Below are 17,934 nucleotides of genomic sequence, written 5' to 3' on the forward strand. Positions count from 1 at the left end.
TGTAGGAGAGTTGGAACACTAATTCATTGTTGGTGGAGCTGGGAGCTTATCCAACCATTCTGGAGAGCAATTTGGAACTATGCCCAAAGGGCTATAAAAATGTGCATGCCCTTTGACTCAAAAATACTCTTTCTAGGGCTGTGTCCCAAAGAGATTATAAAAATAGGAAAAGGACACGTACAAAAATATTTATGGCAGCTCTGGAAATCAAGGGAATGCCTATCAATTTCAGAATGGTTGAGCAAGTTGTGGTATCTGAATGTAACGGAATACTATTGTGCTATTAAAAATGACAAATAGGTGGACTCCAGAAAAACCCGGAAAGAGTTACATGAACGGATGGTGAGTGAAATGACTAGAACCAGGAAAACATTAAACAGAGTAAAAGCCACAGTTTACAAGGATTGCTTCTGATAGACTTAGCTCTTCACAGCAATTTCCAAAGGACTCTTGATGCAAAGTGCCATCCACATCCAGAGAAAGAACTATGGAATCAGAAAGCAGAATGAAGCAGATTATTTTCTCTGTTGTTATGTTTTGGTTTGGTTTGGTTTGGTTTTTCTCATGGTTTCTCCCATTCATTTTAATTCTTCTATGCAACATGACTAATGTGAAAATGTGTTTAATAAGAATGTATGTGTAGAACCTATATAAGATTGCACACCATCTCAGGGAGGGAGGGAGGAGGTAGGGGGAGAAAATTTAAAATATGGAAGTGATTGTTGAAAACTGAAAACAAATAAATTAATTAAGAATTTCAAAAGAAACAATATCTTCCCTCCCAGGGAGAGGAAGGAATAGCCCAAGCTTCTGACCTGTTGGCTATAGAAGTGCAAATTCACAGAATGGAGGGCAGGCCAGTCAGGTGAAACTTAGCTTGATTCTTGAATGACTTTTCCTGTATATTTCTGTGTCTCCATGTTGTGGGTGAACCTGGGAAAGGAATAAGAATAGTCTGTAAGTTTGCTGAGGCCTTGGGTACATAGAGTACCTAGGGCTGGATGATGAGACCTCTCTCATTGGATCAGCAACAACAGGACCCTTGACAAAATCCTTCTCCTACCTTCCTCTCTTTTCTTTTGGGTATTCTTGCATCACAGATTGTGGGAGTGGGTCAGCGGTCATGCAACCTTACAAAGATTTCCCAGGCATGGTGTATAAAAAACAAAGAGCACAGAAGGAAAGGAGATAAGAGACAAAACTTGTAAGATATCCACAGTTAGATACCATCCAGTGAATCCCTCATTTTCTAGGTGAGGTAACTGAACCAGAAGTGCTTTGATCATTCACCTTGCTAGTTAATGTCAGTCAAGTCTCCTCTTAGTCTAGTGTTACTTACACTTTTGGGCAACTAGGTCACTCCATAGTGCACAGAATGGTGGGCCTGGAGTCAGGAAGACTCATCTCCCTGAGTTCTAATCTGGTCTCAGACATTTACCTGCTGTGTGACCCTTGGCAAGTCACTAAACCCTATTTTTCTCAGTTTCCTCATCTGCAAAATTAGCTGGAGAAGGAAATGGCAAACCACGCCAGTATCTTTGCCAAGGAGTCATAGTCAGACATGACTGAAAATGACTGAACAACAACATTTACACCATAGTCAAAGTCAGTAATCCTAATCCTAATGGTTTGGCTTTAATTTTTTCCCCAAAAAATTTGAATAGGCCTGATCGTTCCATTCATAGGTTTCATCCACTGAGCACATGGCATTCAACAAACATTTATTGATTGAATGCCTGATATGGACCATAACATACACATCCCTGGAACCAGATGATTCAACTTTTCAGCTCAACTCAGTTCAACAAATGTCAAGCAAACATTATTTTAGCTTTTTAAGATGTGTTTAAAAATATCAGTTTCATAATTAGGTAAAAGTTGATTTTGCTCATTCTTCTCTATTTGTTACCACAAATGATTCATAAAATATTTTCCATTAGAAGTAACTAAATGACATGCTAGAACTAATGTTTACTACATACATGCTCCAGAAAAACAAGAGAAATCATCTGCAAGGTCTCATAATCTAATTTTGGGGATAGAAATCAGACTTTTGCAATGTCTGAGTCTTCACACCACCATGAAATTAAATAAGTGGCTGAATAAGTCAGAACATCCATTTAAATGTTTCTTTTCTATATTATGTTTTTTTCACCTCCCTTCACTTCTCTGTAAGTTACAGTGAAAGGCTATTCAGTTGATGCAGTGAGTTTCACTTCTGTTCAGCATACCGTGCAAAGGTAACCACTCGAGAACAGGTTACAGCAGCCTTCTTTCAGGTGAGTCCCTCCAAGTTCACTGACTCATAACTTTGAAAACCAAAAAAGAAAGGAGGGGGAGTTTAAAGTTCAGGGTACCACTTGTGATTGTGAACATCACAGCATGTAATAAAATAGTCATAGAGCTACTGTTTATTGGATTTGAGAAGGTCATCATGCTCACTGCTCAAGGCTAAGTGCTTAAGTGTATCATGGGCCTTTGCCTTTGATTTTATTATACCTTTTAAGAACATTTTTGTAAAGGGTATGACAGCTGGATAAAAGTAAGGGAAAAAAGTTTTCACTAACTTTTTTTTAGCATTACTTCTTAATATTTACCCAGAAACCCTTTCTCAACTCTTTCCCACAATGTAGCAAGAAGACAACTTCCCACCAGTCACTATGGAAGGAAGACATCTTAGCAACAGCTTGTCACCAACTGGTCTAGCGCCACATATGCTAGAGAGAGTGAAGGCACAGATACCTAGGCTGTGTTTGGGGGATGTAAAGACAGATGCCATACATAATGCTACATGTGCCCAGGATGAAATCCAGAGTTACATGTTTTTAGGGAGTAAGAATAGTCTATATAATTAAAATCCATAGTTAATCTTAAAATCTGACTTGATCCAATAATTTTCTTTTCTTCCCACCATAGTGTCTGCTAAAATTGCATGTAATTTTCTCTTCCTGCTGCTTTTCATGCATATGGGAGATGTAGGAAGTTACAAGAGTCAGAAAATAAGGAAAAGGAAAACTTAGAAAACCAAAAAAATTCACAATGTATATAGGCTGAATTCATGCATTCATCTGCTCATTCAACAACCACACCTTAGGCATGTATTATATGCTAAGCACTGTTCTAAGTGCTAGAGCAGACATGAAGAAAATTAAGACATGGTCCCTGATCCCAGATTCAAGAGATCTTGTTTGCTGTCCCATCTCTACCATCCTGTTGTATGACATTAGGCATGCAAGTCATTTCATATCCCTTAGCCTCAGTTTTCTTATCTGTAAAATGAGAGAAATAAGAGGATTGGACTAGATCATCTCTAAGGTCCTTCCCAACTCTCACAGTATGTGAAATGATAGTCTAGCCATTCTAATAAAGAGTTATAGTGTTGTATCCCATTGTACCTTTATGTATCTTTTCTTTTAATTGTATGATGTCAGTCCCTTTGGAGCCATAGGTATGCGTTACACATCTGTGTACACATGTAAAGGTTAAATTGTTTCAGCATACTGTTGACTAAGACAGTAAATGATGGGAAATATTTTAGAAAAGTTTTCATCAAAATCTCTAAAATATTTACTGGTTCTGGAATTCTATGATCATTAAAATAAGAACTTACATTTATAGGGCCCTTTAATGTTTACAAAGTACTTTGTTCATATGGGTCTTATGATATAAAGTAATATCAATAGTATTATTCCTATTTTACAGATAAGGAAACTGAGGCTCAAGTTCCTGAAATTCCTTGTTGATAGGCATGCCACTAATAAGTATCAGAGCTACAATTTGAACCCAAGCCTCCTGGCCTTTAGAAAGGTACATATTTAATATATGGAAAATTCATTCATTGTACATCTTTCCCCAGGGATGCTGGGGGAGATATAACTTGATTTCTAAAGAAGCTATATGGAAAAATTTTCCAGTGAGAGAAATAATGGAACTTTGGTAGTATGTGCAAATTTGATTCAACAAGTATTTATTAATGTTACTACTATGTGTTCGTTGGGCAGCTAGGTAGCACAGAAGACAGAGCACCAGGCCTGGAGTTAGGAAGACCTCCCTTCAAATCCCTAGATTTCAAACCTTGCTTCAGAAACTTGCTAGCTGTGTGACCCTACCCAAGTCCCTTAACCCCATTAGCCTCAGTTCCTCCTCTGTAAAATGAGCTGGAGAAGGAAATGGCAAACCACTCCAGTGTTTTTGCCAAGAAAACCCCAAATGGGCTCATGGAGGACTAACATGACTGCTCAGCAAAAATACCTTAGGCACAATACGTGGCACACAGTGAGTACTTAAATTCTTTATCCTTCCATCTGTCTGTACTGGTGCTAAGATACAAAGGCAAAAAGGAAACAGCCCACACCTTCCAGAAACTTATTGAAAAGAGTCAAGGGTTGTAAAGGATGCAGAAGACATCTGCTTACTTAAATCCTGAATAAACCAAACATCCCCATGAGACAACAGATTTCTTTAACACTTGTGTGAGCTAAAGCAAAAGGAATACCACTAATTCAAAATAGCAAGTAATAAATGAAACCAAAATTAGAATTTAAATTCCTGCTCCCTGTGACTAGGACATAGTCAGAAAAGGAATAGTTCTAAGGGGTTTTAAATGCTTTTATGTCTACACCAAACAAAATGTGCCATTGTTTCTCTTTGCCACAATTCCTCCATCCTTCAGTGGTTCCATAATCTTACCATTGTAGGCACCTCCTGCAGCGCAGTAGATCTAAACCATGCTTTGCACACCCTAAGCAACTTGCCCATGTCCTGCAGAAAGTTCACCTAACATTCTAAGGACTCCCATCAAACTCTCTTGACATCGGGTAGCTAGTGACCGAGCTTATGGCCTGTCTAATAGTTAACCCTTGCTCTTGTTCTACAATCAGCTCATCTCTTTCAGCCATACAACTCTCCAATGACTTCCCCTAGGCGACTTCTAATGCACAGTTGTCTGTAATATATTGCAATCTGCTCAGGTCCACCACATACTTCTCCATAGACCCTTTGATTGGCCCTCTAATTTTCTTCAGAGGTGATTATATTCTATAAGCAGATATACAGTATCTCTGGGAAGAATATAATTGTTAAAAGGATAGACCTTTGTTTCAGGAAAAATCCTGGAGTCATTAAAAGCCTTGTACAATTTCCCAAAGTCGATTCAGTCAGCTCTTCTTGTTCTTGCCAACCCTAGATCAAGGTCATTGGCTATTTGCCACAGGTGTCCCAGGTAGGTATTGATGGACTGCTCAATGGGTTGCTCATTCAGGTACATGTAAGAGGTTATAAAACAGACATACATTATGCCGTTGTTTTATCTTATTGTTGTTCATTGGTGTTCAGTCATATCTGACTCTTCATGACCCCATTTGGGTTTTTCTTGGCAAAGATACTACTAGAGTGCTTTGCCATTTCCTTCTCCAGCTCATTTTACAGATGAGGAACTAAGGCAAATAGGGTTAAGTGACTTGCCTAGGGTCCCACAGCAATTAAATGTATGAGGCTGGATTTGAACTCAGAAAGATGAGTCTTACTGACTTCACACCTGGTACCCTCTCAGTGTATAGTGCCACCTGACTGCCCCATTGTCTTAACAGGTCAAACTCTTTTACGAATCCGAGTAGGAGAGGCACTATGGTGCAGTAGAATGAGCATTGAACAGAAGTCAGAAGAGCTGATTTCAAGTTCCACCTGAGCTGCTTATGAACTGTGTGATCTTAGGCAAGTCATTTTGCCATAATTAAGTCAAGGATAGCCACATGTATGAAATGAAAATAATTCTCTGTAGTCTAGCTTGCTGGACTGCAAAATTATGCATATAAAAATGTTGTGTAAATTCTAAAATTTAAGTGGAAGTTAGAAGATAAGAGGATAAAGATTGCAATTATGATTTCATTGCTATAGAGAACTTCAGGAAAGGAAATTCCCCCTATAAATTTAAATCAGTGCCTTCTCTGCAAGTTATAGTCTAGAACACTGAAAGGTCAAGTGATTTGCCAAGGGTCACACAGCCCATATTTTATCAGAAGTAGGACTGTCACCCAGTTCTTCCTAGCTTTAATGCTGGCTCTTTATCTGTCCACTACAACATGCCCTCATAAATGTAAAGTATTATTATCAAAAGTGGAGGAAAGAAGCAGAGCTAGAATAAATCATTGTAAATAATTATTCCGCATTTAGATTCTGCAACATCGAACAAGTAGGTGAATGAAGATGTTATTTGGAAAGACTAATGAAGGAAAATGAGATGTCCCAACATAGGAGGAATGTATTAAAAGGAATGGGGATACAGGCCCACACTTAATGTGTCGCTATTCAAGGGCATTAAACCCTTCAGTATAGGTGGCTGAGGGTCTTACTGTGAAATTTAATAATTGGGAGGGTGACACCAAACCTCATTTATATCTGCTTAAAAAGAAATAGATCACAGTTAATAAAGAGCTTGCAAATGAAAGTAACCCAGAAGCTTTAACTGGCAATTAAAATGATTCTCTGCAGCAAGGAAGGTGAAACCATATGCTTTAGCAGATTTTTGTCACGTACAAGATAAATGAGCAGTTTCTACCCAGCAGGGAATAATTTCAGTTCATGAGAAAGGATCAGAGTCACGATCACATAACTCATCCTCACTATATCATAATCATTGATGCCAATTATCTGAGGACTATAGGGCTAAGAGCCTTATCCCATAAAATGATGCATGATGGGGAAATATTTCCACCTTCCCTCCCCCCACTCCAGAAGGGGACAAACAGGGGTCAGGTCTCCTCAATGTCAAGGATGCCCTCCAGAATCTGAGATCCAGGAAGAGCCTCTACCTCTTCCTGCCTCACTCAATAGAAGTTGTTTTTATTTGTTTGGAGATAGGGGGGTAGGAACAAGGGCAGTCAGAAGAGGGCTCACATTCTCATAAAAACAGGAAAGATCATTTCAGGCAATACCTAATTCCATTTAAAGATTATATTTAGCACGGTCATAGCAAAAGAGAAGGAGAGTAAGGGGTTTGGGGCTGCAAATTTAGTGGTTCTTCAGAAGGCTGAGTTTAGCAAAGCAAGTTCATGCTAATTATTAATATCAACTAGTAGGTTATGATGGGACACAAAGAAAATCAGAAGGTGAACTTAAAGGCAGCATTGCCTGAAGTTTCTTGTTGGCAAACTGGCTGTTTCCTTACAAGGTTTCTAGGGTAGCTGATGCAAACCAAAGGAACTTTTCTACTTCATTGCACTTGGTTGTTTTTTTTTTTGTAGCTATTTCTGTCATGGCTAACTCTTTGCAACCCCATTTGGGGTTTTCTTGGCAAATATACTGGAGTGGTTTGCCATTTCCTTCTCCAGTTCATTTTACAGAAGAAGAAACTAAGGCAAATAGGCTAAAGTGACTTGCACATAGCTACTAAGAGTCTGAGGCCAGATTTGAATTCAGGAAGAGGGGTCTTCCTAACTCCAGGCCTGGTACTCTATCTACTGCACCACCTAGCTACCCATTAGACTATATTGACCAATTTTGTCGTGGATATAAATGCGAGCAAACCTCCCTACTTAAAGCAAAAGTGAATGAGGCTCAAATTTATCCTGTATTGATTGAACATAGCTGCTTACATGTTTTCCCTCCCATCAGACTGTGAGTTCCTTGAGCTTTTTCCTTTCTTCCCATCCCCAGCATTCAGCATAGTAACTGGCACATAGTAGGTTTACTGTCTATTGACAGGCCTTCAAGCCTTATCTTGACCACAATAGGGGAAGGGCTCCCCACCCCTGGAGCACAGACATCAAACCTAAAAATCCTATTTCTAGCATAGTCAACAGTTCATAAGCTAAGATGAGGTAATGATAATCCAATGCTGATTTGGGTAGATTTTAACAAGAAGACCTAACTCCAAGATTCACTACTACAAGAAGTTTTGTTAGCAGCATAGTGACACTTACTGCTACCAGAGGTCAGTGGCTCAAGCAGTAAAACCTCAAACGGAAGTGAAGAAAGAGAGACAGATAGACAGAGAGAGGAAGGATATGGGATCCTACTCAATGAATTACGTAAAACTTGGAAGAAGGAAAAGATGACCCCCAGGCAAGGATTGGAGATACCCATGCTGTCAAGGGATTGGCAATGATTCCTTCAATGACTAGGGATTTGAATGGAGTTTTTAATAGGATGTTCCCCACTCATCTACACTGATGGGTTGATTTCCCACTTCAGGATAAACAAAAGCTTACCTAATGTTCTGACTCTGAGCATTTAGGGGAGCCAAAAAACTGGGTAGGTGATGGTTTCTTATCAGATAGTCGGAGAAGCCAAGGCATGGTGAGGTGGAGGTGGAGAAGAAGTCCTGTAAGCCAGCTAGTTAGTTTCCCACAGCAAATTAAAACTGCATCACAAGTCAGTTACAAAATGGACTCCAGGTCAAAAAGAAATATATAGTCTAAGAAACATTATCTCTACTACACAGATTGATGGGAAAGGTCAAAGAAATCATTGGAGAAAGAAAACAAAAAGAAAAAATTCTTATTAAGTAGAGGAGAATCAAAATGGTTGCCAAATGGTTGAAGATAGAACTTAGTGTAGTAAGGAACCTTAAGAGGCCATCTGGCTCAAGAAACTGAAACTGAGATAATGTGACTTAGGACTGAAGACTCAGAGTTGAAAGAAATAGTAGAGATCATCCAGTCCAATCCCTTTATTTTACAGATCAGAGAAGTTAAATGATTCTCTCTAAGTTTCATAGGTCATCTGTAGCAGGCACTTATTGCTGATTGGTCAATTAAACCCAAGTCCTTAGACTCCAAATTCAGTATTCATTCCATTATACCACACCTTCCCTGACTACAAATTAATGAAGCTCACAGAAGAATCAGAGAAAGGGAAGAAACTCTTAACCATTATAGCAGTACAAAAGAAAGAAGGACCCTCCCGTGGAATTTGAATTATATTTTCTAAAGAAATACCATTCCATGTTCCATGGAAAAAATAAGAAAGCTTTACCAGAATTTAAGTTTTCTTGAGGGTATTGAGGCAGCCATACATGTAAACATGCATACATACATACATATATACATGTGTGTATATGTGTGTATTTGACATTGATCATCAGAAAGCATGTTGTCATCTGGGCCGTGGCAGAAAGCCTATCACAACTATCTAGACATATCAGTCATTAACAACTTCAGTTTTTTTATGTGGAAAAAAATGATGTAAGCACAAGAAACCTAAAATGTGTTTTCATGACTAGAAACCGAGGTAGGAAACTAAAAGACTTGCTGAGGCTGCATTCTCGGTAATTCTTCCAGTTGAAAGCTGTAACTCTGGGAAATAAAGGAAGGAATGAGAGGTGAGTAATAGGCTATGTAAATAGTATTTGAGAACACTGTTTGGTTTTCTGGTTCATGGCTTAAGTTAACACGACAAGGAGCTCCCATCTAGAGACAGCTTGAATCTCACAGGAACCAAAAAGAATGTTTGGCAGGAATCTCACCACCATGATAAAGAGGACTAAAATTTGAAAAAAAAACTTTTTAAGTTTTATTTTTTTTAAACTGGAAGACATGTAGAAGATAAAAGCTATGAACAATTCACAGGGGGAAGTACAGAGAAAAGACTTTGAAACAGTATTGATGGCCTCAGATGTCTATAAACCAATAGAGAATGGTTAATAAAGAAAACATTTTAACATGTCTCTCCTTGGACATTTGATGGAAGCCTCATTTTGCTTTAAAAAAAGAGCATTATATAAATACACACACTGCCTTACTGAAAGTGTTGTCTCTTAGAAAGTAGAGACGCAATATGAGAAACTCTCACTCTGAACTTAATTCTGACTTACGAGAAAGAAGGGGTTGTGAACAGGATTCCTGGGGAAAAGTGATCATTCACTTCAGGGAACAGGCTAAGAAAAGAAGGAAAATAGATTTCAAACTGTTCATAGAAATAATAATTAGGAGTCCATGACTAGATACTCTAAAAAGGAAGATAACTCAAGAACTATGGAGAGTTGTCAAAACCAGAATTCTAACTATACAGTCATGGATTGACTCCAGTAAGATGGAAAATGAGCCGCACATTTAGAAAAACTAATGTAACTGCCCATGGAACTTTCTGGTAAACTTGAACATTAAAAGCAAAGGAAGCAAAAATAGGGAGGGTACGTAATCAAATGTAAAGGAGTGCTCTGTTGCAAAATTGTCAGAGAAGCAAAAGCCCCAGAGGATCACAATAAAAATAATTGTCCATTAGATCGTGTATATATTAAAAACTGCTTTGTATAACTTCTGTGAGGTTGACACAGCAGATACTATTTCTGTTTGAAAATAAGGAAACTAAGGTTTGAACAGTAAGGGAATCAGTGTAATGCAGTAAAAAGATGCTAGATTTGAAGTCAAAGGTCTTAAGTTCAAGTTTCACCTCTTCCTGCTTTACATTTTTGTATGACCAAGGACAAGTCATTTTATCTCTTTAGGCCATTTTATCTCTTTTGAGTTTCCTCACATGGAAAATGAGGAGGATGGATGAAATTACATACACATTTCTTTTCGGTTGTAACGCATATGATAAATGGATAAAATGGTGTATTGGACAAAAATAAATACAACCCAGATCTTATTCTCAAGGAGTTTACAATTTAATAAGATGAAATACACACACACACACACACACACACACACACACACACGTTTAATTATGATATAGGAGAATGTAAAATAAGTGCCAAAGAGAAGTCCAAAGTATTATGAGAAATGGGAGGAAAGGGACCTCATCTGTCTCTGGGCGAGCAGGGAGGATTCAGAGAATACTTCAAGTAAGAGATAACACTTGAGTGGGGTCTTAATAAAAGATTGCAACTTCAAGAGGTAGAAATGGTAGAGGACTACTTTTCCAGTTGTGATGGGTGGAATGAGCAAAGACACTAGAGGGCAGAATGAGACAGAATGAAGGAAAGTAGTTCATCTTTAATGAATAAATGAGCATTTATGAAGCATCTTCCATGTTACCAATGACTGAGCCAGCCCCATAGGGACACAAATACCAGGTTTTCATGACACGTCTCTCCGCGTTCTTCTCCTCCTTATCCAGACAGTCTTTCTCAGGCTCCTTTACTGGAACTTCATTCAGAGCCTACCCCCCAGTGGTGGATGTCCTCCAAAGCTCTGTTCTGAGCCCTCAATATACTTTCTTACGGGTGATCTTTTTCAGGTCCCATGAGTTCAATGAATTCAAGCCTTCCCCAACCGCTCTTACTTCTAAAACTGTCCCTCTGTGGATTTTTTCCTATTTTTCCTGGACATAGCTTGTATTTGTTTCCCCTACTAAACTACAAACTCCAAAATGATAAGGACTGTCTTTTGCCTTTTTTGTATCCGCAGAATTTAGCAAAAGAGTGGGCACATAAACGATACTTAATAAATGTTTATTGAATTGAATTGAGTCATCTTTATGTAGGTGATTCACAGACCTATATATCTAGCCTTAGTCTCTCTACTGAATTCCGGTTCCATATTACCAAAAGATATCTATTGGACATCTTGAATTATGTGTCCTATAGGTATTTCATACTCTACATGTCTAAAATAGAACTCATCATCTTTCCCCTCCATATTCTTCCCAACTTCTCAACTTCTCTACTTGAAGTTGAGGGCATTGCAATTGTTCCAGCCACCTAACTTTGCAAACTCATCATCATCCTTAACTACTCATCCCACATATTCAATCCATTTCCATAACCTGTCATCTTTACCTTCACACCTCTCACTTATGCCCTTATAGATTCAGCTCTATGGAACAGTAGATAGTCTTGGACTTAGAATCAGAAAGACCTTAGTTCAAATCCTGTCTCCAACACTTAGACCCTGAACAAGTCACTTCTCAGTTTCCTCATCTATAAAAAAGAAATAACAATAATAGCACATACCACTCAAATATTGTTGTGAAGATTAAATTATGATAAGATTAAACAATATTTTGATTCATTTAATTAATTAATTAAAAATTAAATGATAAGTGCTTAGCAAATATTGAAGCTATATAAATGCAGCTAGCTTCTAGCTATTCTCATCACTTCCTTGTTGGGATCCTAATTACCTCTCACCTGAACTATTATAATAGCTTTCTAATCTTATCGTTGCCTCAAGTCTCCCCCCACTTCAATCCATCCTCCACACAAAGGTCAAAGAGATTTTCTAAAACCTATTCCAATGTTACTAATTCACTTGCTGATCTTTGCCCTCAACATTGCATCTCTCATCTTTCTGCCTTTTCAAATGCCTATCCCCATTGCCTGAAAGACTTTTCCTCCTCACTCCTGACTCCTGATTTTCCTAACTTCCTTCAAGACTCATCTCAAATCTTAGATTTGATTTTTGCCAGGAGAGCTTTCTCGGTCTCCCTTGACCCTAGTTGCTTCCCCTAGATTACCTTCCATGTACTCTGAATCTATCTTACATGTATCTAGTTATTTAAATGTTGTCTCCCTCATTAGAATGTGAGTTCCTTGCGGTTAGGGATTGTTGTTGCATATTTTTGTGCCCTTGATGCTTAGAACAGTGTTTGGGGTATTTTTATTGTTACGTTTGTCCTTTGTTCTTGAAGAGGACCATGACATCAGAGAGATGATGACATGACTTGAGTTGACTTTGATTTTAGTGAGGGAGGGCTGTGCAAGGTCACTTTCTCCTTCAGAGCTATCTGGGTCCTGTAGCCAGATATTCATCAGGATGACTAGAGATGGCCCAGGATGCAATGGGAGACCCTGGCTCTGAGGAAAGCACCCATTCTCTTTAAGAAGTTGGCAAGGGATGACCCCTTTAATCAAAAGAAAAAATTAAACTGGGAGAGGAAGACCATCTGGGTTTGGGGAACATGATGTGTTCCAGGTGGACTACCACTTCTGATATGAGGACTCCCTGAGATCTTTTCAGAACTGCCCATCCACCTTTGGTGTTTGTCTAGCACTCAACCCTCACCTGTGACTCCAAGAAGCTGTAGCCTGTGCAGCAGTCACACCCCCAGGAAACTGTTGAGTAGAAAAATGAAATGAGAAAAAAGATAAATTAGGCAGATTATTTAGACAGTGGAATGAAGAGTAGATTAGACAGGAGATAGACTGAAGGCAGGAAGACCAGTTAGAAGGCTCAGATAATAGCCTGAACTAGAATAGTTACAGTGATTGTAGGAAGGAAGGGATGAATGGAAGAAATATTTTGGAGACTGGATGCATGGGATTTGACAGCTAATTAGATGAATGGGATAAGGGAAAGAGAAAAGTCAATCATTCAATCACCAAATATCTATCCAGTACCCACTATGTATTAGGTACCGTACTTGGTTCTGGGGAAACAATTAGAAAAATGAAAGTCCTTGCCCTCAGCAATATTATGTTCTGTTAAGGGTCCAAGATGATATTGAGATTTGAGCCTGAGTAATTGGGAAGGCAACAGCATCATTAACTTAAATAGATAATTTACGACAGGGGTGGGGAAACTGCAGTCTTGAAGTCACTTGTGGCCCTGTAGGTCCTCAAGTGCAACCCTTTGACTGAATCCTCTGAACTAAAAATTTATTGAATTCCCTTGAGTATACCCTCTCTGTCATTGTGTGGAAAGACACTTACTGCAATGATCATATATACACATCTGTTTCATGATTTTTCCAGCTTTGTTTTGCTAAACATCAATCACAGTGAGATGAAATTGGTTGATAAGGTTTATTTTGTAAATGACACAGTTTTCAAAGTCCCAAGTTTGTACTCATTTTCTGTTGCTGTCCAGAACAGAATAAGAACTCTCAATCAATCAACACTTCTAGATTAATTTTTTCCCTCCCTGTGAAATAAAAAATGAATTAAGAGCTAAATTAGGCTTCCTGGCTTATGTATTTATTAATCAATCAACTTTCTACATAATATCAAATTAATGTTTGCAGTACAATATCAGCATACAGATTTCCTTCTCTACTAGTGGGAAATGGTGTTGTGCTCAAGCAAGATTGCATCTGCTCTGAACATTTTTATAATGATCTGGAGCCCCAGAAACATTGAATCCCATTTAAAAATTGACCTCAATAATCTCTCAGAGAAAATTAAATGGGCAAAAGATCGTGATGAAAAAGTAAATATATATTTAAATAGTTAGCATCACAATGTGGTCTGTTCTTTATAATATAGGTCCTAACTTTACTAAGTGGAAACTTTACATAGGAAATTATTCAGGAGCATATCAATTTGAATAAGGAATTTTTTTAAATACACACATTTGGAAAACAACCAAATTGAATTTTTTTAAGAACAAGGCAAATGAAATAGTCAAATATAATAGGACACTACCAGGAAATGCCTGTCACCATTCTCTTTTCTAAAAAGAAGTCAATAGGGTGACCAATATTCTCACTTGTAAATCAAACTACAGTGTCTCTTGTGCTTCTCTTTCTTTCTTTTTTGTCTTTTTGTCTTTTCTATGACCTAATCATGATAAACCTAAGAAAACAGATGTACCAAGCTTAATCCCAGAGGCAGATAGGTGGCACAGTGCATAGAGTGCTGAAAGTACTTCCTTGCAGTCAGGAAGACTCAAGTTCAAATCAGAAACTTACTATCTGTGTGATCCTGAGCAAGTCACTTACCCTCAGTTTGCCTCAGTTTCCTCATCTGTAAAGTATAAATACTAATAACACCTACAGCCCAGTGTAATTATAAGGCTCAAATGAGATAATTCAATAAGTATTTGTGGATTAAGTACTTACTAGTTGTAAGACTCAGGTGAAAAGAAATATACTATGTACATGATGATATTAGGAGAAGAAAGAGGAAGGGACTATGCTGAGTACTTTACAAATATCACCTGTACTTATAATTACTGGCATTGAGAAAGGCTTCCCATAAAACGTAGCATCTAAGCTAAGTCCAGAAGATGGTTAGAGATTCTAAGACATGAAAGTGACGAGGAAATGGATTCCAAATATGGGGGACAGCCTATGAAAATACACTGAGGTAAGGAGAGAAGGAATACCAAATTCTTGGAATAGCAAGAAGGATCTCTTGGCTGTAACAGAAAGAGATCCTTCTTGGAATAGCAAGAAGGATCTCTTGGCTGTAACAGAAAGAGTAACATGAAATAAGCCTGGACATGTAGAGCAGATTATGAAGAGCTTTAAATGCCCAGCTGAGGAGTTTGTGTTTTATCCAAGGGTCAATAAAGAACCCTTGAAGACTCTGGAGCAGAGGAATGACATAACAGACTCGCTTTAGAGAGATTGTATTTGCAGCTGTGCAGAGGATGGATTGAAAAGGGACAAAGTTAATGGTGGGGAGTCCTGCCGTAATAGTCCAGGCTAGGGTCCATGAGGGTCTAAAAACAGAAAAAAGTCATTGGAGTAGAAATAAAAGGACATCTAAAATATATTGCAGAGATAGAATCAATACGATTCCAAATCATATAATGCCTACAATTAGGCACTGGCAGAGGTTTTCTGGTTACTGCCCTGGCACAGTCCAAAAAGTAGGCAGGAGAACAGGTGCCCAGTCTCCAAATGACTGTGGTAATACTGGTTTACACAGCACTATCCTCACAGCAGCCTGGTAAGTGAATTGTGCGATAACATTGTCTTCATTTACAAATACATAGTCTAATATTCTGAGAAGTTAAGTGGTTCCCCCAGCATTATGCTCTGTGGCGCTTTTGTTTAGTCATAACTGACTCTTCTTGACCTTAGCTGAGATTTTCTTGGTGAAGATACAGACGCAGTTTGCCACTTCCTTCTCCAGTTCATTTTACAAATGAGGAAACTGAGGCAAACAGGGTTAAACAAATTGTCCAGGCTCAAACAAATGACTATATTTGAACTCAGGTCTTCCTGCCTTCAATCCTGACCCTCTAACCACTGAACTACCTAGCTGCTCATTGTACTATCGTCAGTGAACACCAGAGCTCCTGGTTCTAGGTCTACCACATTTTCTACTAGATTATGCAACTTCAATAACTAGACAGTCCTTTGCTTGCTTTCCCAATGGGTGGTGGAGGGGCTGGAGGGAGGGAGAGAATTTGGAATTCGAAATTTTTTTAAAAGACCATCAAAAAATAAAATTTTTAAAAAGAAATACCTTGATGGCAAAGAAAGTTCAAAATACTTGTAAAATCAAACAACTTGAATTTGTTAGATACCTAACATGTGCCAGGTACTGGGTTAGGTGCTGACATTGGATTCAAGTACTTTTTTTGTGTTTTTTTATTTTATTTTATTTTTAATACATAGAATAAAACAAGTATTTTCACACCATGGTATAATAAAATAATTGTTGCACATGAAACTGTAAACCTACTATGCACAGCTTGCTATTCCTTTCAAATATACACTAAAATTATCATGTAAATTTCTTTTTTTTCTTTCTTACTCCACTGACCCATGCTCCAGAGATGGCTACCATTAGACACAAATAGGGATGTGTGTGTATATATGTGTGTATATATGTCTATGTATATAGGTATTTATATGTACAAATAGGTATATATATATATTTTAATGAAACAACTCCTACTCACAAGGAGCTTACATTCTATTGAAGTAGTAAAAAACAATATAGGAAAGTAAATATAAAAGAAATATAGAGAATAAATACAGTTATTGGCCACTAGCAGTTGGGGCATCAGGAAAGACAGTGCAGAAGGTGATGTTTGAACTATGAGCTGCAAAAAGAGAGGGAGGAGGCAGGGAGCATTCCAGGGATGGAAGCTCAAACTGAACGTGAGAAATAAACCCAAACAGAAATGGAATAGATATCCAAGGAGCAGTAGAGTTCAGTGTAGTGACTTGAGTATTGGACCTAGCATCTGACACTCACAAACTGTATGAGCATGGTCAATTAATCCCCTTACAACTTTGGGCCTCAGTTTCCTCAAGTGCAAAATGGGGCTTTGAACATTGCTTTGCCTATCTAAGAGACCTTCTGTGAGACTATTTTCCTAACCTTGGAATGCTAGATAAAGATGAGTCATCATTATTAATGACAGCAGGGAACAGGGGAAAACAGGGAAAGTATAAGTTCCCACTAGTCTCAAAGCCTCTTCCCCTATAATAGCCTCCCTTTTTTCCAGCTATTACCCATGTTTCTCCCTTGAGTGTGTCTTATGTAAAATGTTATTTTTGTTAAGTGCTTCTGCATTGTCTCCCTATAGCTGGCTTTCATCTCCCCACAAAGTTTAATAAGTGAGCACACTCGCAAGTCATCTCAGTTCCGGAAATGTGTTTGCAGATTTAGACAATGGCAAAGTCAATTTGACTTATTCACTGGACAGCTTTGGCGTGCCTATTTTGCCTTTTGCTATGAATTTGGTTTGACAGGTATTGACTAGAAGTGAAGCTGACGTAGAACACAAAAGAAAATTCAGTATTGTCTAGAATTCACATGCAGAGAAGCATGTTTTAGCAGTGAACTAGATCGAGTGTATTCGTTGGTTTTACCGTTAATAGGATTTTCTCAAACTTATGAAGACCAAGCATCAGCAAATTACAAGGACCTGAGATATAGAGATCCATATGATATTAACCCCTTTACTAGTGACATTAATGGACATCGTTGAATTACCATTGGAGGAAAATTACCATATGTACTAGTATGTTTTTGTAAACACTGCAGAGGGATGCTGTCAGCCAAAATTTGTTATCCCAGTCTCTATCTGAATGTATCCTTAATTAAACATAATTACCCTGACGAAATCCCTTGGTATGTAAGAGAGAAATGGAATGCTTTTTGTATACAGTTGACCAAAAATTAATTATCTCAGGCTAACTTACTTGTTTATTCTGAAGGAAATCTAAAGGAGATAGAAATGGAAGTGAGTTTTGTGAGTGTTAATAAGAACCTAACAGGTACTCAGGGAAGTGTTAATTGAATGAACTATACATTGGTAAAAAGCAAAGTTGGGGAACAAATTTCCAACTCCTTCCACTATACTTTCTCTT

General features: G+C 38.1%; 1 long non-coding RNA gene across 3 annotated transcripts in view; it reads right to left on the bottom strand.

Moving 5' to 3' along the window:
• The window catches only part of LOC140512694 (uncharacterized), a 58,661-nt gene that overhangs the window by 24,658 nt on the left and 16,069 nt on the right, over nt 1–17,934 (bottom strand). For all 3 annotated transcript variants that reach the window (XR_011969881.1, XR_011969882.1, XR_011969880.1), the window contains exon 2: nt 816–933. This is a non-coding gene — a long non-coding RNA (uncharacterized lncRNA). The remainder of the gene's footprint in view (nt 1–815; nt 934–17,934) is intronic.

This window comes from Notamacropus eugenii, chromosome 6 (genome assembly GCF_028372415.1).
Source record: "Notamacropus eugenii isolate mMacEug1 chromosome 6, mMacEug1.pri_v2, whole genome shotgun sequence".
In the NCBI taxonomy this organism is placed as follows: Eukaryota; Metazoa; Chordata; class Mammalia; order Diprotodontia; family Macropodidae; genus Notamacropus; species Notamacropus eugenii.